At 39.4% G+C, this 16429-nt stretch overlaps 1 pseudogene; it reads right to left on the bottom strand.

Annotated features, from left to right (window-relative positions):
• Positions 1 to 6051: 6051 nt before the first annotated feature.
• LOC138306235 (uncharacterized) lies at positions 6052 to 8662 on the bottom strand (annotated as a pseudogene).
• Positions 8663 to 16429: the final 7767 nt, after the last annotated feature.

Raw genomic sequence — 16429 nt, 5'->3', positions numbered from 1 at the left:
TTTCCATGTCCCTGTGTCAGTGTGGTAGGTGGCGTGCTGCCGCTCACCCCTGATATAGTCTTCTGTATGTGTTGTCATTTCTATGTCCCTGTGTCAGTGTGGTAGGTGGCGTGCTGCCGCTCACCCCTGATATAGTCTTCTGTATGTGTTGTCATTTCTATGTCCCTGTGTCAGTGTGGTAGGTGGCGTGCTGCCGCTCACCCCTGATATAGTCTTCTGTATGTGTTGTCATTTCCATGTCCCTGTGTCAGTGTGGTAGGTGGAGTACTGCCGCTCACCCCTGATATAGTCTTCTGTATGTGTTGTCATTTCTATGTCCCTGTGTCAGTGTGGTAGGTGGCGTGCTGCCGCTCACCCCTGATATAGTCTTCTGTATGTGTTGTCATTTCCATGTCCCTGTGTCAGTGTGGTAGGTGGAGTACTGCCGCTCACCCCTGATATAGTCTTCTGTATGTGTTGTCATTTCTATGTCCCTGTGTCAGTGTGGTAGGTGGCGTGCTGCCGCTCACCCCTGATATAGTCTTCTGTGCTGTCATTTCCATGTCATTTGTCATCATGTCCCTGTGTCAGTGTGGTAGGTGGCGTGCTGCCGCTCACCCCTGATATAGTCTTCTGTATGTGTTTGTCATTTCCATGTCCCTGTGTCAGTGTGGTAGGTGGAGTACTGCCGCTCACCCCTGATATAGTCTTCTGTATGTGTTGTCATTTCTATGTCCCTGTGTCAGTGTGGTAGGTGGCGTGCTGCCGCTCACCCCTGATATAGTCTTCTGTGCTGTCATTTCCATGTCATTTGTCATCATGTCCCTGTGTCAGTGTGGTAGGTGGCGTGCTGCCGCTCACCCCTGATATAGTCTTCTGTATGAGTTGTCATTTCTATGTCCCTGTGTCAGTGTGGTAGGTGGCGTGCTGCCGCTCACCCCTGATAGTCTTCTGTATGTGTTGTCATTTCCATGTCCCTGTGTCAGTGTGGTAGGTGGCGTGCTGCCGCTCACCCCTGATATAGTCTTCTGTATGTGTTGTCATTTCCATGTCCCTGTGTCAGTGTGGTAGGTGGCGTGCTGCCGCTCACCCCTGATATAGTCTTCTGTATGTGTTGTCATTTCCATGTCCCTGTGTCAGTGTGGTAGGTGGCGTGCTGCCGCTCACCCCTGATATAGTCTTCTGTATGTGTTGTCATTTCCATGTCCCTGTGTCAGTGTGGTAGGTGGCGTGCTGCCGCTCACCCCTGATATAGTCTTCTGTATGTGTTGTCATTTCCATGTCCCTGTGTCAGTGTGGTAGGTGGCGTGCTGCCGCTCACCCCTGATATAGTCTTCTGTATGTGTTGTCATTTCCATGTCCCTGTGTCAGTGTGGTAGGTGGCGTGCTGCCGCTCACCCCTGATATAGTCTTCTGTATGTGTTGTCATTTCCATGTCCCTGTGTCAGTGTGGTAGGTGGCGTGCTGCCGCTCACCCCTGATATAGTCTTCTGTATGTGTTGTCATTTCTATGTCCCTGTGTCAGTGTGGTAGGTGGCGTGCTGCCGCTCACCCCTGATATAGTCTTCTGTATGTGTTGTCATTTCCATGTCCCTGTGTCAGTGTGGTAGGTGGCGTGCTGCCGCTCACCCCTGATATAGTCTTCTGTATGTGTTGTCATTTCCATGTCCCTGTGTCAGTGTGGTAGGTGGCGTGCTGCCGCTCACCCCTGATATAGTCTTCTGTATGTGTTGTCATTTCCATGTCCCTGTGTCAGTGTGGTAGGTGGAGTACTGCCGCTCACCCCTGATTATAGTCTTCTGTATGTGTTGTCATTTCTATGTCCCTGTGTCAGTGTGGTAGGTGGCGTGCTGCCGCTCACCCCTGATATAGTCTTCTGTGCTGTCATTTCCATGTCATTTGTCATCATGTCCCTGTGTCAGTGTGGTAGGTGGCGTGCTGCCGCTCACCCCTGATATAATCTTCTGTGGAGTCATTAAATAACATTTGTACATGTATGCTTTTTCTAACCCTTGAACAAGGTCTGCTGATTGCATGATGATTTACATCATTTGTAATCCTATATATGTAACCTTCATGTGAATGAGGTTAATGTCATTATGATAAATATTCCACTGAATACTAAGTATTATGTCTCTTGGTCATTGCAAAAGTCATTTTTGTAGATCTTAGCATAACTTTTCAATTAAACTGAAGTGCCTGCAATCCAATTACCAATACGTATACATAGCCTGGGAACATGTATATTTGACTCTGGTGACTTTGAATGAAGCATATATCATCCCAACATTCCACAGGCGCATTAGTATCAGTATTTTGTGTACTTCTTAATTAATAGAAAGAAGCCACATACACATGTATTTGACCTTCAATGAAATTCAAGGTAATTCCATTGAGTTAATGTAGAACCCTTCATTTAAGAATGCAGCTGGCCCGATTTCTCAAATCGATTGGCTTATGATTAATGAGAATAAAATTAATTTGTGCTATCTCATTCTATGACCAACAAAGTGAAATACAGTTATGCACTGACAACTTTGTTTATTTTTTCCTTTTCTTTTTTACTACATGAAATAAGTGTCAATATAAGCCTATGTTATACATTTGCATTTCATATAAATAATTTTGAGGTTGTCGTATAGTGTAATGATATTAAAAGACTAATTTATGCTTTTGGGGGTATATTACAGATAGAATGTTAAGAAAATAGGAAACTGAAGCTAATTCCAAAACCATTCGCTTTATATCACTCCAAGTAAACAGATAAATGAAAAGTGTCTGAAAACTGTGCTTGAGGATAAACATTTCTCTATAGCTTCATAAAAACACACACACACCTGCATAATCAGTGAAGATTCATTTCGCTGTGTTGCATTCTGGCACAGTGATAGTCAACTAACACATTAGGAAACACAACGGGAAACATAAGACGACTCGCGTTATGAAAATTAATATTTAATCTATTTTAGTTAAGTTGTTCAGAAGGTGATGATAAGTATATTTTTATATTAACAGTAAGCTGATAAATTTTGTGACTCTACAACAATCTCGCTTTACATTCCTATAAATTTAAAACTAAAAACCTGTTTAGGAATGGTAGTGTGCCTTTAAAGCTATATCATTATCTTTAAAACATGAACAGTTATCATGTACAAAATGTATTCTTGTGATATTTTGAGAGTTCCTGGAGAAGAACAGTTGAATACTACTCCTACAGACATTGAAAATATCAAATGTCCATTTCAACTGCTTTTATTTTGCCAGTATAATCAGTATGAAGACTCCAAATTTGAGAAATGTTATTACTTTTAATAAATTATTGAACTAGTTACGTATGTAACAGTCAATCAAAACAATAGGTCCAATGGGCCTAAGCAGTAATCTGACCACAAAACAAGTAGAAGTACCACACAGTAATAGAAAAAAAAAATGATTAAATACAAAACACTAAAAATAAATTGACTAAAAATGCTCTCCTTTTCTTTAATTATGACAGTGTATGCTTAAGAACTTTTCAGGTGAACTTGTTGCATACAATATATTTAACCAAGTTGGTCAAGGTCATTCTAGTGAACAAATTTGAAGTGCTTCATCCAGCATGCTTAAGTCCCAATGTCCGAATACAAAGATTATTTTCTATACATGTATTTGACCTCAGAGACATAGAGTAGTCCTTTAATCCAACATATTAAATACACAAACAATGTACCCTATATTTGGTCTCAAGGACTGACAAGACGTTACATAACAATTTAGTCTATTTGATCCCTAAGACCTTGAATTAAAGCTAAGGTCATGGATTTGAACAAACTTAATTTGTAGTCCTTTACACCAGCATGCTACAGACTCAATACCAATACCCTGATCATGAGCCAATTACTTATTGAAAACAAGTTTCTTACAATGAAAAGTTTGTGCAAACCGGCAACCGGTGCATTGAATTGACTAGGAAAAAAAGTTGATGTGCCTTGACAGTCGTCGGACTGAAATATAACTTTCCTATTTCTAGTGATTCATTCAAAGAATATGCTTCTTTGCATAGTGTCATGTAAAAATAACATTTCCATACCTTAATGAAATTCAGTGGGGGAAAAAAAGAGATTTGACCATTGTTTTGGTTTACACCATACAACATTTAACTGATATGAGTTGTCAAGATTTCTCTATATATATTCACAAGTCCTTCACCTCTGGTTTTGCAAGTTCAAATCCCATGTGGGGCAGTTTCCAGGTTCCGATTATCCTTAAATTCAGATTAAAAAAAGTATAACTAATGTCATGTTTATTCATAAATTGAAAGTATGGCCCGGTTCAAATCTTTTCATTTGTCATAATTTTCCTTGATAACACAAAAATCATTTTAGAAAAAATCCCAATTTCATTCCTGATTTCCCTTGCAGGTATAGGTAGATCTCATACAGGTAAAGTTACCTTAATGGGTAACAGACTATAATCGTTGTAATAACATACTTGCTGGTATATGTTTTTAAAATGTATAGGCATTCAGGGATACAGCCGGTACCTCTATGTATCAATTGTTATGTCATTATTTTATGGGTACAAATTACTAAAAAAAAAAACATGACATTACAATCGCTATACCTAGATAGCTTCTAATAGCTTGTGCACTGGCACGCTCAAATATTCAAGATTTAACAAAAATTTAGAGAATGAAAAGACTTATATTTTCAGAATTTCATTATATGTGACAAAAAAGTATATAAATATATATAGGACCTTACATGAGTATTCATTTCATGAGATTTTCAGAAACGAGTCTAAGAAGTTTTTATTTTTGCAAGCCTTGGCAAGAGTATCGGTATCATATGAAAGGAAGACAAATTTAAGATTCTTTTCATCACATATCTACAAATACCTACATAACAAAGAATTTCAAGTCAAAATGTACCCCGAAAATCCAGCAGAGGCTGCCATTTTGTTCCACGTCCTTGTAATCTTGACGTCATTTTATTGTTTCTGTCTGACATCACAATGAATTTCCAGCCAATGAAAATCGCTCTAGGTCATGTTACTCTAGTGACATATGCAAAAATATTACACGGGCAAAATCACTGGACATCAGGCGGATTATGTGGTAAAAGAGAATAGTATAATTAATAATACACAAAGAGTCTCGGGACTGAACAAACTTGTGCAGTTGTACTGTATGGTTTAATATATATGTACCACAAATTTTAAAAATGCATCAAATAAGAAAACGTAAATTTTGAGAAAATTAATCATATTACATACACAAATGCGACATCCCGGAGTAATTTCTGGCCATGTATGCTCTTGACAGATGCACATGGAATATAAGTTAAGTCAGGTGACATGGCCTTTTGCGGATCAAGACAAGGTCAATTTGACCTTTATTTCATCTTTTGACCTATATCAGGGCTTTTTTCCAGCATGATTTGGGGCCGAAAATCAGCCCCATTCCCCATGGCAAAACCTGTTAATTTTTTCCAATTCAACCCTAAAATTTCCCAAAATCAAAGTTTCTTGAAAACTGTCCAAAATATTGCATGAACTTAGTTGGTTAAGGCTTTAAATATTTGTAAATTGGCTTCAAAAAGTATATAAACTACACTGGAAATAAAAATTTTTAATTGTAATGCTTGATTTCATATTTTATAGTTTTCCCAAATCTTGGTTTTTGTGCACCATTTCCCCAAATTCAAAGCCACAGGCCCCATTCCCAAAGCAGTGAGAAAAAGCCATGTATATCTACATTTCAGATGCTTCTTGTTTATATATATCAGCTACATTATCAATCACTGAATAACCATACCTGTCCATAAGTACACAAGTCAAATGTAGTAGAGAAAATAACCCTCAAAAACAAAGTATTCTTGACACAATCCGAGCAAAAGTGACATGGAATGACAGCACAGAAGACTATATTAGGGGTGAGCGGCAGCACGCCACCTACCACACTGACACAGGGACATGGAAATGACAACACATACAGAAGACTATATCATGGGTGAGCGGCAGTACTCCATACCACACTGACACAGGGACATGATGACAAATGACACGAAATGACAGTACATACAGAAGACTATCACGGGTGAGCACGCCACCTACCACACTGACATGATGACCATTTTGAAGCTTAAATTTAACAGAATATCTGCAATGGTTTATATTTTAGTTTTAATTCCACCTACAATTACTACAACAATTGTTTCTGTCATTGCACAAAACTTCATCATAACCAAAGTATTTAATTAGTTGATGTCTCAGACAGGTGCTCTCATTTCGACAAAAATCTATCATTTCTTGAGTTAAGCCTTTTCGAGACTTTGCAAGATCATTATTATTGTAGTGTAGTATTGCTTCTGCAGGTTGACCTTTTCTGCCTGCTCTCCCTATCTCCTGAAAGTAGCTTTCCAATGTTGTTGGTGGTCTGCAGTGAACAATACGTTCAATGGATGGTGCATTTAATCCCATTCCTAATGCAACAGTTGCGAAAACAAGTCTGATTTTTGAAGTTTCCTTGGAAAGCTCACTCACTATAAATTTCTTCATGTCTTTTGTGTAGTCTTTGTGGTACTGTGCTATGATCCTATTTTCTGGCAATGTAGCTCCAACAGGTGAATATTGCTTTTCTCCTAGGTGATGTGAGCTGTATCTGTAGAAATATCCCAGGGCTTCCAGGTTTTCCACATACATAATAGTCAATGAAAACTTATCCAGCTTTTGTTCTAATTCTGCAATTGTTGGTTTTAAGATCTCATCATATTTCTCAAATTTCCTGTTATTGGGGAGTCTTGTTTGAATACCTATGTAAATATTTGGTCGATCTGGGTTTACCTTCACTACTGCAAGGTTCTTGTACATCAGAATTTCACTTAATGCTGCTATTCTAGAAGAAGTTGCTGTTGCTGTCAATGCTAAGTGTGCTACATGGGGAAGGATACATGTCAGCTCTCCCAACTCTTTAAATGCAGGTCTGAATCCTTCACCCCTGGAAAGAAAAAATAATAGCTATATTTTGGAATCTGAAAAATAAATCAGAAACTAAAAGTAAAAAAAGATATGTATCACTGAGTCATTCTACCCATGGCCACTTAAAACTTAAAGGGACAATTCAGTCTAAGAGAACATTAAAATGTGTACATATATCGGGAAAAATCCAGTTCTAATGTAAATCAGATCAGTCGGTTTTACTGTAATATGCCTGAAAACCCCATGGTTGTGACATGTGTGTAGATGTTCAAACTCGCTCGCTGTCCGCCATTACACATTGTGGTCGAACTTCTTGTATGCCGAACCCAGTCCCTTGCTCGTAGAGTAATGCAACTTTTGTCGAGAACTGCTCAAATTGCTCTGAGAGTAGTGTGTTTACCTTATTAGGTGAATTGTCTTGCATAAAAATCATTTTAACACCTTCTCAGTGGTTATGTAGTTTATTTGTTTAACGTGTGTGACTTTGGCTTGGGTATGGGTACAGCGTCCATATTGTACCTGCTTAATCGTATTGATCAACGATTTGATATTTCAACGATAGTAATCAAAATACTAAACAATGACGTGGAATTTGTCAATATTTCATGTTATATGTTTCATAAGAAATGTAGGACAATACATTTATGCCATATTTTGCTTCACGCTTTTGTAAAAGAATTAGCCTGAGTGAATTGTCCCTTTAATTTCAATGATTGATATTTTGAGATTGACAATAATCTAAATAATAATTAACAACAACCACTAAATATATATTTATGCTCCTGTGACTTATTTTTGTACTATTTTTATAAGGTAAGTTAACAGTAATCAATGATGCATTACATAAGTAACAAGTAACTCTGCTTCCATTTATATGATAATTATAAACCCATACAATCTTGAGGAAATATATGTAAAATATTTTCAATCAAATTGAATACTTTTCATATGATTATCAAATGATATTTTTCAAATTTCTCCTTGACATTACTTCAGCAGTGCTGCACCTTTATACATGTAGCTACACAACATATAAGTTTTGACTAATAAATTAATAATTTCTAACATATAGGCCTATGTATAGTAAAGGGTACATACCATTCTGTCACCATGTGGACTTCATCAATAACAACTGCACCAGTCTTCTCCTGGTAAAGTTTTGACCTCAACATGCTGGTAACTCTCTTACTCTTAACAAGGGTCTCTGGGTGGGCATAAATCAGCTGGTATTTCCCCTTCAATACATCCATTATGTTCACATCCTTTGCAATAATAGAACCTTCGTTATCATCAACATCATCAGGTCCTTCCTCATCATCACTTACTTGTGAACTAAAATTATATCGAGTCCCCTTCTTTCCATCATAATCTAAGAAACATGCATTGATTCCCACTTTCTGAAGGCTCATCACTTGGTCTTCCATAATAGAGTTAAGCGGCGTTACAATGAAAGTAATCATAGCGCTGTCCCATGCCATGTTTTTTCTGCATAAATGCTGGCAAAAGTTGAAAAATAAGACTTTTCCCATACCCAGTTGGCAGGACAGATATACAGTCTCTCAAATCAAAAGCATATTTCAGTGTCTCAATCTGCTTTTCCTTCAATTCATAAGTTATTCCAAGCTGTCCTTTCGCAAATTCTAAACATTGATTAAAGGCAGCCATATTTGTCTTTTCGGAACATCTAGATTAATAAAGTCCGAGGGTTTTCGAACTATGTCGTGATTCACGGCATGGCGGCTTCGGCACACACTCCCGAGGTGTTATATTTCCGAAGATTACCGGAAATTTCTCCGAGGGGATCCGATTGGGCAGACTTCCTGTATGTGCACAGTGAGGGTTCAAACTTCACCTTCAGCTTCAGGGGGTGGCACCTTCCTTGACATCTTAATACCTGGAGTGTGTATATGTGTCATATGGTCACAGTGGGAGTTCAAACTTCCCTTTAGCCCCAGAGGGGAGGGTTGGCACCCTCCTTGACACCTATATACCTGGAGTGTGTGTTTTATATATATGTAGTATGCTCTGCAGGAAACCTTATGTATAACAGATTATTTTTAAAACTTGTTTCCTGTCTATAATTGCTATTACTGGAATGTGGCAGTAAATTTACATGTATGACATTCAATTGACACATCAGCTGCAAATTACAGTTGACACCACCTCTTTCTAGTTATAGGTATTCGATTGATGTGAAATAAACAGTGTCATCAAACATTGTTGCTTTCATTATATACTTACCTGGTATATATTAAAGTTTTTGTAGTTTATATTATTTCTTTTGATTTCTTTGAAAGATTTTTTTTCATGGTATTATATTGATCAATGATCATCAGTAATGAATTTCAATTGAATTTCAGGTTCAGTCGCAAATACTTGATACCGTGCTATCTGCATTGCCAAGTTGAATAACCAAATATGAACACCTATTTGAATCCTCTAGTGAAGATTTTACAGATGTTACATTCTTGTGGTAATATTTTGTTTCCCTTTTATTGAAAATTGTAGATGCATGTTTTGTTCATGGATTGGTTCCTTTAATTCAAATTCAAGGAAAGTATTTTTCTGTTGAATTAATGAAATGTATTTCCACTGAAAAGTATGATACAATTTTTAGCTCACCTGGCCCGAAGGGCCGGTGAGCTTATGTCATGGCGCGGCGTCCGTCGTCCGTCTGTCCGTCCGTCCGTCAACATTTCCTTTAAATTGCTACTAGTCATAGAGTTCTGGATGGATTGTAACCAAATTTGGCCACAAACATCCTTGGGGGAAGGGGAACAGAACTTGTATAAATTTTGGCTCTGACCCCCCGGGGGCAGGAGGGGCCGGGCCCAATAGGGGAAATAGAGGTAAATCCTATAAATCGCTACTTGTCCTAGAGTTCTGCATGGATTGTAACCAAATTTGGCCAGAAACATCCTTGGGGGAAGGGGAACAGAACTTGTATAAATTTTGGCTCTGACCCCAAGGGGGCAGGAGGGGCGGGGCCCAATAGGGGAAATAAAGGTAAATCCTATAAATCGCTACTTGTCCTAGAGTTCTGCATGCATTGTAACCAAATTTGGCCAGAAACATCCTTGGGGGAAGGGGAACAGAACTTGTATAAATTTTGGCTCTGACCCCCCGGGGGCAGGAGGGGTGGGGCCCAATAGGGGAAATAAAGGTAAATCCTATAAATCGCTACTTGTCCTAGAGTTCTGCATGGATTGTAACCAAATTTGGCCGGAAACATCCTTGGGGGAAGGGGAACAGAACTTGTATAAATTTTGGCTCTGACCCCAAGGGGCAGGAGGGGCGGGGCCCAATAGGGGAAATGGAGGTAAATCCTATAAATCGCTACTTGTCCTAGAGTTCTGCATGGATTGTAAACCAATTTTGGCCAGAAACATCCTTGGGGGAAGGGCAACAGAACTTGTATAAATTTTGGCTCTGACCCCCCGGGGGCAGGAGGGGTGGGGGCCCAATAGGGGAAATAGAGGTAAATCCTATAAATCGCTACTTGTCCTAGAGTTCTGCATGGATTGTAACCAAATTTTGGCCAGAAACATCCTTGGGGGAAGGGGAACAGAACTTGTATAAATTTTGGCTCTGACCCCTCGGGGGCAGGAGGGGCGGGGCCCAATAGGGGAAATGGAGGTAAATCCTATAAATCGCTACTTGTCCTAGAGTTCTGCATGGATTGTAACCAAATTTGGCCAGAAACATCCTTGGGGGAAGGGGAACAGAACTTGTAATAAATTTTGGCTCTGACCCCAAGGGGGCAGGAGGGGCGGGGCCCAATAGGGGAAATAAAGGTAAATCCTATAAATCGCTACTTGTCCTAGAGTTCTGCATGGATTGTAACCAAATTTGGCCAGAAACATCCTTGGGGGAAGGGGACCAGAACTTGTATAAATTTTGGCTCTGACCCCCCCGGGGGCAGGAGGGGCGGGGCCCAATAGGGGAAATAGAGGTAAATCCTATAAATCGCTACTTGTCCTAGAGTTCTGCATGGATTGTAACCAAATTTGGCCAGAAACATCCTTGGAGGAAAGGAACAGAACTTGTATAAATTTTGGCTCTGACCCCAAGGGGGCAGGAGGGGCAGGGCCCAATAGGGGAAATAGAGGTAAATTCTATAAATCGCTACTTGTCCTAGAGTTCTGCATGGATTGTAACCAAATTTGGCCAGAAACATCCTTGGGGGAAGGGGAACAGAACTTGTATAAAATTTTGGCTCTGACCCCCCCGGGGGCAGGAGGCGCGGGGCCCAATAGGGGAAATAGAGGTAAATCCTATAAATCGCTACTTGTCCTAGAGTTCTGCATGGATTGTAACCAAATTTGGCCAGAAACATCCTTGGGGGAAGGGGACCAGAACTTGTATAAATTTTGGATCTGACCCCCGGAGGGCAGGAGGGGCGGGGCCCGATAAGGGAAATAGAGGTAAGTCCTAACAAGAGGCCCATGGGCCTTAACGGTCATCTGACTATTAGTACAATACAACATAGTCGTTTAAAGATTTTAGCCTATTTGACCTCTGTGACCTTGATTGAAGGTCAAGGTAATTCATTTGAACAAACTTGGTAGCCCTTCATCCCAGCATGCTACCAGCATGCCACATGCTCAATATCAGTACCCTGGGCCTTCTGGTTCTTGAGAAGACGTCATTTAAAGATTTTAGTCTATTTGCCGCCCGTGACCTTAAATGAAGATCAAGGTCATTCATTTGAATAAACTTGATAGCCCTTCATCCAAGCATGCTACATGCCCAATATCAGTACCCTGGGCCTTCTGGTTCTTAAGAAGAAGTCATTTAAAGATTTTAGCCTATTTGACCCCTGTGACCTTGAATGAAGATCAAGGTCATTCATTTGAACAAACTTGGTAGCCCTTTATCCCAGCATGCCACAGGCCTAATATCAGGTCTCTAGGCCTCTTCGTTATTCACAAGAATTTGATTAAATGATTTTAGCCTTATTTGACCCCTGTGACCTTGAATGAAGGTCAAGGTCATTTATTTGAACAAACTTGGTAGCCCTTCATCCCAGCATCCTACAGGCCAAATATCAGTACCCTGGGCCTTCTCGTTCTTGAGAAAAAGTCATTTAAATATTTTAGCCTTTTTGACCCCCGTGACCTTGAATGAAGGTTAAGGTCATTCATTTGAACAAACTTGGTAGCCCTTCATCCAAGCATGTCACAGGCCCAATATAAGTACCCTGGGCCTTCTGGTTCTTCAGAAGAAGTCGTTTAAAGATTTTAGCCTATTTGACCCTCGTGACCTTGAATGAAGGTCAAGGTCATTTATTTGAACAAACTTGGTAGCCCTTCATCCCAGCATGCCACAGGCCTAATATCAGGTCTCTAGGCCTCTTAGTTATTCACAAGAAGTTGTTTAAAGGATTTTAGCCTATTTGACCCCTGTGACCTTGAATGAAGGTCAAGATCATTTATTTGAACAAACCTTCATCCCAGCATCCTACAGGCCAAATATCAGTACCCTGGGCCTTCTGGTTCTTGAGAAGAAGTTGTTTAAATATTTTAGCCTTTCTGACCCTCGTGACCTTGAATGAAGGTTAAGGTCATTTATTTGAACAAACTTGGTAGCCCTTCATCCCAGCATGCCACAGGCCTAATATCAGGTCTCTAGGCCTCTTAGTTATTCACAAGAAGTTGTTTAAAGGATTTTAGCCTATTTGACCCCTGTGACCTTGAATGAAGGTCAAGGTCATTTATTTGAACAAACTTGGTAGCCCTTCATCCCAGCATCCTACAGGCCAAATATCAGTACCCTGGGCCTTCTGGTTCTTGAGAAGAAGTTGTTTAAAGATTTTAGCCTTTTTGACCCTCGTGACCTTGAATGAAGGTCAAGGTCATTTATTTGAACAAACTTGGTAGCCCTTCATCCCAGCATGCCACAGGCCTAATATCAGGTCTCTAGGCCTCTTAGTTATTCACAAGAAGTTGTTTAAAGGATTTTAGCCTATTTGACCCCGGTGACCTTGAATGAAGGTCAAGGTCATTTATTTGAACAAACTTGGTAGCCCTTCATCCCAGCATCCTACAGGCCAAATATCAGTACCCTGGGCCTTCTGGTTCTTGAGAAGAAGTTGTTTAAAGATTTTAGCCTTTTTGACCCCTGTGACCTTGAATGAAGGTCAAGGTCATTTATTTGAACAAACTTGGTAGCCCTTCATCCCAGCATCCTACAGGCCAAATATCAGTACCCTGGGCCTTCTGGTTCTTGAGAAGAAGTTGTTTAAAGATTTTAGCCTATTTGACCCCTGTGACCTTGAATGAAGATCAAGGTCATTCATTTGAACAAACTTGGTAGCCCTTTATCCCAGCATGCCACAGGCCTAATATCAGGTCTCTAGGCCTCTTAGTTATTCACAAGAAGTTGTTTAAAGGATTTTAGCCTATTTGACCCCTGTGACCTTGAATGAAGGTCAAGGTCATTTATTTGAACAAACTTGGTAGCCCTTCATCCCAGCATCCTACAGGCCAAATATCAGTACCCTGGGCCTTCTGGTTCTTGAGAAGAAGTTGTTTAAAGATTTTAGCCTATTTGACCCCTGTGACCTTGAATGAAGATCAAGGTCATTCATTTGAACAAACTTGGTAGCCCTTTATCCCAGCATGCCACAGGCCTAATATCAGGTCTCTAGGCCTCTTAGTTATTCACAAGAAGTTGTTTAAAGGATTTTAGCCTTTTTGACCCTCGTGACCTTGAATGAAGGTCAAGGTCATTTATTTGAACAAACTTGGTAGCCCTTCATCCCAGCTTGCCACAGGCCTAATATCAGGTCTCTAGGCCTCTTAGTTATTCACAAGAAGTTGTTTAAAGGATTTTAGCCTATTTGACCCCGGTGACCTTGAATGAAGGTCAAGGTCATTTATTTGAACAAACTTGGTAGCCCTTCATCCCAGCATCCTACAGGCCAAATATCAGTACCCTGGGCCTTCTGGTTCTTGAGAAGAAGTTGTTTAAAGATTTTAGCCTATTTGACCCCCGTGACCTTGAATGAAGGTCAAGGTAATTTATTTGAACAAACTTGGTAGCCCTTCATCCCAGCATGCCACAGGCCTAATATCAGGTCTCTAGGCCTCTTAGTTATTCACAAGAAGTTGTTTAAAGGATTTTAGCCTATTTGACCCCTGTGACCTTGAATGAAGGTCAAGGTCATTTATTTGAACAAACTTGGTAGCCCTTCATCCCAGCATCCTACAGGCCAAATATCAGTACCCTGGGCCTTCTGGTTCTTGAGAAGAAGTTGTTTAAAGATTTTAGCCTTTTTGACCCCTGTGACCTTGAATGAAGGTCAAGGTCATTCATTTGAACAAACTTGGTAGCCCTCCATCCCAGCAACCTACAGGCCAAATATGAGTACCCTGGGCCTTCTGGTTATTGAGAAGAAGTCGTTTGAATAAAAAGTTTACGCACGGCGCACGACGACGGACGGTGCATGATGACAATAGGTCATCCTGACCCTTCGGGTCAGATGACCTAAAAATCGCTACTTGTCCTAGAGTTCTGCATGGATTGTACCACCCAAATTTGGCCAGAAATATCCTTGGGGTTAACAGAATTCGTATAAATTTTGGCTTTGACCCCCTGGAGCAGAAAAAAGTGGGGCCCAATAGGGGAATTAGAGGTTAATATTCAAATTCCTTCAGAAAATAAACAATGAACTTGTATTCAGAACATTACTTGGCATTACCAACCAGGTGAGCGATACAGGCCCTCTGGGCCTCTTGTTCTATATAAAATTTGAAGAAGAAAAAAAAACAACTGTTTTTTTGCAAATATTTTTTTTTTCAAAATGTATTATAGTTTTTGTGTTCTTTCTTTTACTTTTGTCAGTCAGACTTAATATACTATGTATTCACTATTCATAGCAGTAATAGAGAGACCAATAATTATGTGTTATCATTGTTTATGTACTTGTTCAACATAGAAGATTATGCTGATCAACAAATAATATATGTTAGGATATTTATGTGTAATATAATAAATTTATTTTATATTTTCAGGAATACAGGTTGAAACAAGTGATGGGAATATGCTAGTCAAAGCCCATCTTATTGCTTCATGTTTAGATTTACCAGCAAGAGCTATGGTATCCAATATGAAGCAGTTTAACGGGGAAACATGCATGTATTGTATGTTGTGATGAGGGTGAAACTCCCATTGGAAATCCACTCCATCGCTATTTCCCTTATAAAAATGATTCAGTAATGAGAAACTAAGGATTCATTTTCAAATGATGCTAAAGAAGCCTCAAGAAATGCTGTTGCTGTAAGTTAAATATATAACTTATATTGGAAGATGTAGTTGTTAGTGGGGGGATGTTTTCAATTAGACATTTGCTTGAAAATCAGTATAAACCTGTATCCATGATATCAAATTTTTTAGAAGTGCTTACATATTATGCTCCAGTAAATATAGTAGTTTGCTGTTTAATAGATCGTACTTGTATGGTTTCATTCGACATGTGTCTTAAATTTATTTGTACGATATTTTAAAATTTCCGCACTTTCAGAATCCATTATTTGAGGGGCCTAAAAGTGCCCATAATCAAATCCATGTAATTCTTTTCGAAGATGTTGGTGGTATCTTCATACTTGTAGTTAAATACAATAAAAATATTTTGTTATATTTTCAACTTGTACTCATGATAATCACATTGAAAGGTATTCATTTTTATTAAGATTAAATATATCTTTAAGGTATTCTGACCGAAGGTAAGGATATGCCTATTGTCATTGATGTTTCGTCCCTCGTCGTGCTGCGCCGTATACGTCATGCCATGACGCAAGTATATTAATACATAGCCTACTCCTCCTTAATCCCCATTAAGAGGAATTACTTCCATATTTGGTGTGTCTTTAGTGAAACTTTCATTTGGGAAAGGAACAATCATAATTTTTTTTATAATGAGCATGGTCCGAAACCCTAGTGGCTGAGGGGTGGGGCCCGTTGTCAGTTAATGTGACTGGGGTTGCTTGGTGTCTTCGCGGCATGCTTCAGTGTTATAGCAATATTAAATGGGCAACAGTTCCACTATATCATAGAAGACACATCACGAACATTCGCAGTCTCCCGTACACTTCAACCTCGCAAATCTTACACGCAACCACCCACTTATATGGAGGCCGTCATTAACCATGGCCAATAGCTGTTAATAGGCGGTAATAATATTCAAACAAACAAACAAATCTTGGAAATTGTTGTGTGGAATTTTTGGCCACTTGAATAAAGGTTGTCTTTTCAATCAAATTTAGGTTTGCTTTGCTGTTGGAATGGCAAAACAGATTTCTTCCATGGTGCGAGATTTTTGTGATGGAACCAATGGGGAAGTTCAGCAACTAGCTAAACAGCTAAGTTCGAAAATAATTGGGTAGGATTTCTCTCTATGTAGTTCATAACAACAAAACATCAAACTTGCCTTCAGCTGCTAGTTTTTATTTCTCCAAAATTCATAAGACAAATTTTATTTTATATTGAGCAG

Source organism: Argopecten irradians, chromosome 13 (assembly GCF_041381155.1).
Source record: "Argopecten irradians isolate NY chromosome 13, Ai_NY, whole genome shotgun sequence".
Classification (NCBI taxonomy): Eukaryota; Metazoa; Mollusca; class Bivalvia; order Pectinida; family Pectinidae; genus Argopecten; species Argopecten irradians.
Note: the sequence above shows the minus strand (reverse complement) of the source record. Positions and strands in the feature narration are given on the sequence as shown.